Raw genomic sequence first — 8361 nt, 5'->3', positions numbered from 1 at the left:
CCCGGGCCACAGCAGAGAGCTGGCCTGGAAGAGGGGCAACCGGGACAGAATCCAGCGCTCCGACCGGGACTAGAACCTGGTGTGCCGGTGCCGCTAGGCAGAGGATTAGCCTAGTGAGCCGCGGCGCCGGCCTTATACAATACTATTATAAAACAGTCATTGTGTTAGAGGCTTTTGCCCACGTGTAAGTTGATGTGAATATCTTGAGCACATTTGCGGCCGGCTGGGCTGAGCTCTGACACCCTGCATCCTAGGTGTATTAAATGCATTTGTAACTTACACTGTTGGCATCTTACAGTGGTTGTGCTGGGACCGAAACCCATCATGGACCAGGAAACACCTGCATACGCTTCCCCTCCCCTCCCAAGTCCACGCGGAGTGCAAGGCAAGCTGGGAATTTTGGTCTCGTGGTGAGCCTCTGGGTACCGTGCTCAAAATTCTCCTCCTGTGTAAGAGTGGGGAAGTGGATTTTGGAAACGACCAGAAGCAACAGCTAACAGAACCAGGTTTTTAAAAAACATATTTTAAAGACCAGACATTTTAATTAATTATTAATTTAATTAATTATTTTAATTATCTATTTGATCACCCCAACAAACCTATGAGGAGATGAGGCACAGAGTGGAGATACCGTCGACCAAAGTCAGTGTAACAGCGAAGGAACACGACAGAGCCTGAATATTTGCTCTGAGGATTTCCATCTGTGCTGTATGCAGCGGAATAGTCCATTTTATTTTTTAAAGATTTATTTAATTTTTTTGAAAGAGAGAGAGATATCTTCCATTAGCTGGCTCATTCCCCAAATGGCCATAGCAGGAGCCTGAAACTCCCTTTGGGTCCCCCATGTGGGCAGCAGGGGTGCTGAGGTCGTCTTCCACTGCTTTCCTAGGCACATTAGTAGGGAGCTGGTTTGGAAGTAGAGCAGCCAGGACTTGAACCGGTGCTCCTATATGGGATGCTGGCTTCAGAAGCAGCAGTTGAACCCAATGGGCTACAATGTCGACCACTGTGATTTCCATTTAAAACTTCACAGGTGGGGCCGGCGCTGTGGCATATCGGGTTAAAGCCCTGGCCTGAAGCGCCGGCATCCCATGTGGGCGCCAGTTCGAGACCCGGCTGCTCCACTTCTGATCCAGCTCTCTGTTATGGCCTGGGAAACAGTAGAAGATGGCCCAAGTCCTTGGGCCCCTGCACCCGCATGGGAGCCCCAGAGGAAGCTCCTGGCTCCTGGCTTTGGATCAGCACAGCTCTGGCCATTGCGGCCACCTGGGGAGTAAACCAGCAGATGGAAGACCTCTCTCTCTGTCTCTACCTCTCTCTGTAACTCTGTCTTTCAAATAAATAAGATAAATTAAAAAAAAAAAAAAAAAACTTCACTGGTACAAGAAAGAGGAAAGGGAAAATACGACTGAGGATCTTCTGATGGGAGAAGATCTGGGAGTGGGAGTAGATCCCAGCTCATTGTATCTGCTGTGTCACAGACTGGGCCAGCTTAGGTCACACACTCACCCCTGAGCCAGTCCTTACGGTTGTGCTAACTGACTTAGACTGGATCCATGAGCACCACACCGAGAGCTTCGGCGGCCCCACAGAGATCACAGAGGCTAACGGGGGAGGGATGGGTCCCGAGGAGGCAGCGGAGCTCTTACCAGGATACGGGAAGTAGACGCCAGGGAGGCAAACCACTTCTTTCTAGCTTGGCGGCCGGCATGAGAGCAGAAGAGCAGGTTGGGGAGAACCAGCCGATGAGTCTAGAGCCTGTGACTGCAGGCTCTACGGGACAAGCAGAGGGAGGAATCCAGCAAGCAGAGGGTCAGGGGACTCCCAGGCTGGAGCTGGAGCTGGAGCTGGAATCGCCAGTGTTGATGGCAAGGCACAAGCTTAAGGCAGCAGACTTGGGGGGCCGTTCTGGCTCCCTGCTCCAGGAACAGCAAGTGTGACCCGGTGAGTCTTCCTCCTTTCACTGTACAGGATCGGGCGTGCACGGCCCCTGCAGTCTAGGAGTGAGCGGCGTCCCAGCCTCCATCCGCAGCTCTCTTCTTGGCTTAGGCTGCTTCACGCCTTCCTCTCCCTTAGCTGATATCAGGAGCTGACGACTGCAGATTTGATCATGATTTGAACCGCTGATGCCATCCATGCCTGGCCTTGGTTCCAGGACTCGTGGCAGAGCCAGGGTCCTTCCAGGCTTGTGAGAGTGTGCAGACCAACAGCTCCCTAGGAGACAGGAGGTCAAGCAACTCCAGACAGCGACACTGACAGCCCCTCCCACCTCTCCCCAGGCCCATGTAAGTCGTGTCCTGGGGGCATCCCAGGATGAAGAACTTCTGCAGACCACTGTAAGCCAGCACCACCTCTCTCTCCACGGTTTTTCACCTGGCACCCCGGGCTGTGAGTGTTGAACAAAGTCCTGCAGAGTGGACAACAGTCACTCTCCCCTCCTCTCTGACTCGCCAGCCCTCGAGTTGTTTGCAACGTGCCAGCTCCAAAACCCACACGGCCCAGCCTCCTTGGCTTCTCAGGGGCGGACAACACGGCACAGGTCTGGAGTGCGAGTGTGATCTGTGGGTCGTTACTCAACGCACCGGCAACTTCTCCTCGCCTGCTGGGAGTGAGCATGTGCACTCAGCCACCGAGGCGGGGTTGGTGATGTAACTCACCGTACAGAGTGAGAGGAGGGAAAGGGCAGAGAGACCTTCGATGGACCGCTCCAGCTTGGCTTGCTTCTGGCTCTGATGAGCAGGCGCCGCTCACGTCATCCCTGCTCACGCAGCCTGGGTCCTAGACCTGTACCCTTGAAGCAGACCTGGAGCCAAGACCTGCCAATCTCATTCTGGAGCACTGCCCACACGAGCCCAGCCCAATCAGCTCGTACTGGATTTGCTTGGTTGCTACACAGCCTTCCCCCCGGAAATGACAGCATGCAACGGGTTGGGTCCCCAGGGCTCACATGCGGAAGGCTCAGTCCTCTGTGTGGGAGTGTTGCGGTGACAGGGCCTTAAGCAGAGTCGCTTAGGCTATGGGAAGTATTGCCCTCAGGAGGAGTTGAGGCAGCTCTCGTGGGATCCCGAGTTAGTTCTCAGGAATGCGAGTTGCTACCTGAGCACGCAGACCCCTGAGTGGCCCTCCGACTTCCTGTCTGGCCAGAGGTGTCTTCCTCTCTGTCATCGTGATGCCGCCGGTCTCTCGGCCCTCACCAGAGGCTGAACGTGCGGGGCTCCTCTACCTTGGATCCCAGCCTCCAAAACTGTGAGCTAAATAACCTCATTTCTTTGGCAAGTTCCCTAGCCTCGGGGGTTTGGTTACAGTAACCCAAACAGCAGGGTGCTACACAGAGGAAAGCTGGCCTCCCTGATGTGGCTCCTGGAAGACTGCTTGAGGGAGAAGGTTCAGCCAGCATGTCTCTCACCCTTGTGTCGTCTCCTTCTCTGTGAATAAAGATGGGCTGCAGGCTTGGAGGGGAGCAGGGGGCTGACAGCCACAGATGTGTAGAAAGACAGGATGAGCCTCTGTAGCCAGTAGCATCACAAAGCCCTGAGATCTGACTTGAAATGCCAAAATCTGCACCTCCCCTTACCCAGGAAAAATAAAACCTCTAATTTGACGGAGCTGCTGTTTTTTCAGTTTCTGATATTTGCCACCAAATACAAGTCCTGACAGACACAGCACTTGACATCACCCACCGGAACGTGAGAGATCAGAGAAGGGTCCAATGGGACCCCAGGCAATGTTGCTCGAGGCTGCCAGAGAGGGGCTGGAGCTGGTGCAGTGGCTTAGGCCACTGCTTGCAATGCCGGCAATCCGTATCTGAGCACTGGTTGGAGCCCTGGCTGCTCTACTTCTGACCCAGCTCCCTGCTAATGCACCTGAGAAAGTGGAAGAAGATGGTCCAAGTATTTGGGCCCCTGCCAAGCACATGCGAGACCTGCATAGAGTTCCAGGCTCCTGCCTTTGGCCTGGCCCAACCCTTTGGGAAGTAAACCAGCTGGTGGAAGATTCTCTCCCTCTCTCTCTCTCTCTCTCTGCCAAATAAATATTTTTTTAAAAAAGAGAATGTCGGCAAGGAAGCCCACAGAAGTGAATGAGAAGGAGGGTCTGGGGGTGGCTGCAGAACCAAGAGATGCAGTGACACAAGAAGAGAGGATTCTAGGGACAGGGCTAGACCAGGCTGGGCACAGTGGTGAGAGTCGGGAACACAAGGAGGAAATCTTTTCAGGGATTCAGCCAACCAGAGGTCCTTGACCTTGGCAGGGAGGTTCAGCTCAGGATTGGGGACACGAGCCAAACCACAGCTTGTGATAGAATCGCAGCCCTGGGCAGCTCGCGCTGAGAGGGCTGGAGCTTCAGGAAGGGTGACGCAATGGGAGGAAGTGCCTGGGCCAGCCTCGTCCTCCCCTCGGAGCCCCCAGGGTGCAGGCTCCACTGCACAGCATGGCAGCTGGCCCTCCAAGGGGTGCACCCCGCCAGGATGTGCGCCACCTGCCACAGTCCAGGAACACCACCACCCACCGCCGCACCTGGCACAAATGCCACCCCCTCTTAGGATGAAGACAAAGCCACTCCCTTCTCTAGGCTCCTCCCACGTCTCCCGCATCCACCTGGAATTGTAATAGGCAGAGTCCACGTGGGGTTTGCTCCCTGGGGGAACAGTATCCGTGCTGTGTGTTCCCCACAGAGCAGAGCACACGGGCCTGGGCCACACAGGGCACCTGTAGCAGCCTCGTGAGCTGTCATGGGCAGCAGACACCCTGCCTCCATAAACTCCTGGGCCAGTAGACCATGCGGAGGGCTTTGTGGCTGCATCTGTCCCCTTCCATCCCACAAAGGGCCGGAGGGTGGGGGGAGAGGGGAAGGAAGCCGCACATCCGCAGAGAAGCGTGGGGGCTTCTTCCCTTCCCCCTGGGGACAATTCCCAGAGGGCAGCTGCTTCCTGTCTCTCAGTTTAGAACTCGAAGACATGACTGTGCCCAAATTTAGAAGACAACCAGAAATTGAAATGCAACCCGTAGTTTAGGATCCATTTCGCCAGCTCCACCCCGCCGGCAGGAATGTGTCTGAGCTCTGGGGGTGAGGAGTCGGCCGCCAGCAGCAGCCTAGCCCGCTGCAACATCATGGCCTGGGTCTGGGGGAGGGAGAGCTCTTCTCATCAAAGGCAGGTGAGGGGCAAACAGCCAGGCTTGGGGGCAGCAGATGGGCCCAAGTGCAAGGAAGCCTCTTGCCGGCTTCTTGTTTCTGCCAGTGGCTGCAGAGGAGGGATGCTTTGGGAGCCAGCGCAGAGACCAACCATAGGGGCGGACCCTCCTTAGCGCCAGGATACTTTTAGCTCATTGTGCTGAGCTCTGTGGGGAGACCCAGAGACCCAGGCAGACAGTGTGGCCGCCTTGGATCATAATGGCAGCCAGGTACTGGGTGTGCGCTCTGCACCAGGTGCCGGGCGATGAGGACTCTGAACCCTCGTGCCAGGGACTCGCTGGGAGTCCTGGTGCCCCCGGAGACAGAAGAGGAGCCAGAATTTGTGAGCCAGAATGAATGAGATGGCTTCGTCAGGAGCTAATGTGAAGGCTTGCTTTGCTAGGATGGCATTCAAGAGGCACTTGTGCGAAGCTGTCAGGGAAGCTGCTGAGTCCCCTGGTCCCATTAATAGAGATAAAGTAGTCAGACTAAAGGAGGCCAGGGCTGGCGCTGTGGTGTAGTGGGTAAAGCTGCTACCTGCAGGGCCGGCATCCCATATGGGCACTGGTTTGAGTCCCGGCTGCTCCACTTTCCATCCAGCTCTCTGCTATGGCCTGGGAAAGTACTAGAAGATGGCCCAACTGCTTGGGTCCACGTTGGAGACCCAAAAGAAGTTCCTGGCTCCTGGCTTCAGATCAGCCCAGCTCCAACTGTTTTGGTCATTTGGGGAGTGAACCAGCGGATGGAAGACTTCATTCTTTCTCTATCTGCCTCTGCTTCTCTGTAACTCTACCTTCCAAATAAATAAAAAATCTTAAAAAAAAAAAAAAAAAAAGCGGCTGCCATCCTCTCACTGAATTCAGTTCCTATTGATCCAAGTGAGACCCATTCTCTCTGACCCTCAGTTTCTTCTCCTATAAATAGGAGCTTGAAGACATCCCCTTCATGCGGTCATTTTGAAGATTAAATAATGAAGGCCAGCGCCGTGGCGTAGCAGGTAAAGCCACTACTTGCAACAGCAGCATCCCACAGGGGCACTGGTTCAAGTCCCGACTGCTCCACTTCTGATCCGGCTCCCTGCTAATGCACCTGGGAAAGCAGCAGCAGATGATCCAAGTACCTGGGCTCCTGCCACTGATATGGAAGACCCAGAAGACGCTCCTGGCTTCTGGCTTCAACCAGGCCCAGTGCTGGCCATTGTGGCCATTTGGGGAGTGAATCAATGGATAAAGGATCTCTCCTTCTCCATCTTTCCCTCTCACTCTGTAACTCTTTCAAAATAAATAAATAAATAAATCTTTTAAAAAAAAGGAATGAATGAAAATCAATGTCGTCTCTTACAAGTAGTACACACTCAGCAAATGGCAATAACTATAATTGTTGTTATAGATCTTGGCATGTAGAAAGGCATAGGGGAAGGGCATTTGGTAAAGTGGATGAAGTTGCTTGGGACACCTGCATTCCATATCAGAGTGCCTGGGTTTGCGTGTTGACTCTGCTCTCCATTCCAGCTTCGGGCTGATGCACACCCTTTGGGAAGCAGTGATGGCTCAGGTGGCTGGGGCCCTGCCACTCACATGAGAGACCTGGATGGCATTTTCCACTTCTGGGTTTGGCCTGGCCCAGCTCTGGCTGTTGTGGGTATTCAGGGAGTGAACCAGCAGATGGAACACCTCTCCCTCTCTCTCTTTCTCTCTCTTTCTCGCTCGTTCTCCTCCTCTGCTTTCAAATAAATAAATAATAAAAATGAAATATATTAAATGAAGTTGGGGCATTCTCCCAGGGTGGGAAGATTCTGAGGGTGGATGCTGACTTCTTACCTCTGAACCCCTGATACGGAGGAAACGCATCTGCCTTTCTCCGAGGGACAAAACCATGCTCCCTGGGCAGAAGCTATCAATGAGCCAGTTTCAGCCAAACGAAAGAGACTGTGATCATGAGAAAAGACAGGGAGAAAACACTTCCAAATGCTGCTGTCTTTGGGTAGTGAAAACTTAAGTGGGTTCTTTATATTCTGTGCAGTTTCCAAATTTTCAGCGGTGAGAGTATGTAGCTTAATAATCTAGAAAAAATAGAATGTCTGAAAGGAAACATAACCCAGACACACATGAGGAATGCTGTAGAAGGAGCGGGAGACCACAAGCAACTCGAGATTTTAGCAAGTGTGAGTCTAAAACGTTACCATCCACGGCACAGAGGCCCCGGTCCTCACCCTCAGGGGACAGAGAGCAGACATTCTGACGAGGGCCCGCCAAGTCCAGCTCCACAAGTACAAGGACCAGCTCCAACCACAGGGGTGTCCCCAGAGACCTGGAAGTCCACGTGGTGGGGAGGGAGCTGCTCACGCCAGCAAAGGACCAGCAAGGAGAGCGGCCAGGCTCCATTCGCTAAAGCAGGGCCCAGTTCGCCATCAGAGAGTGGCGGAACAAACCCTCCCCTTGACTTTCGATAAAGAAAACAGCCCTTGGGGCTGGCATTGTGGTGCTGCAGCATCCCATATGGGTGCTGGCTCAAGTCCCAGCTACCCTACTCACTTCTGATCCAGCTCCCTGTGAAGATGCTTGGGAAAGCAACAGACGATGGTCCCATCTTTGGGCCCCTGCACCCATGCGGGAGACCCACATGAAGCTCCAGGCTCCTGGTTTAGGCCTGGCCCGGCCCTGGAAATCGCGATCATGTGGGGAGTGACCAGGAAGATGGCACATCTCTCTTCCTCTGTCTGTCTGCTCTCTCTGTAACTCTGCCTTTCGAATAAATGCATCTTTTTTTTTTTTTTTTTAAATAAACAGCCTGAGTGGGATTCTAAAAGGCAGAGCCATGGAGTGAGAGACATGGGCAGGCCACAGGGCAGAAGCTGGACCGGCAGCAGATGATGGTTCTGCCTTGCTGTGTGAGGCTGGGTCAGCCCCTTCCCTCTCTGGGCATATGGCACCCAACCTGCCGTGTCTGGGGGTTGGGCAGAATGAGTTCCAAGTCATTTTTGCACCTAACGCCAGCAACCTGGTGCCCCAGGCGCTTGGCCGCCTTCCTCCCTGGACTGCAAGTCTCCCTGGCCCAGGGGATGCTGGGAGTCTTATTGTTCCTCCCCTGTTTCTGGTGCAGCCACATCTGGAGCACATCTCCCCTCATCCCTCACAGCTGGGTGCCCATCCATCAATTTGTTCTGCAGGCAAGTTCCCAGAATTGTCCAGC

Source organism: Oryctolagus cuniculus, chromosome 1 (assembly GCF_964237555.1).
Source record: "Oryctolagus cuniculus chromosome 1, mOryCun1.1, whole genome shotgun sequence".
Lineage (NCBI taxonomy): Eukaryota > Metazoa > Chordata > Mammalia > Lagomorpha > Leporidae > Oryctolagus > Oryctolagus cuniculus.
This window is presented reverse-complemented; position numbering follows the sequence as displayed.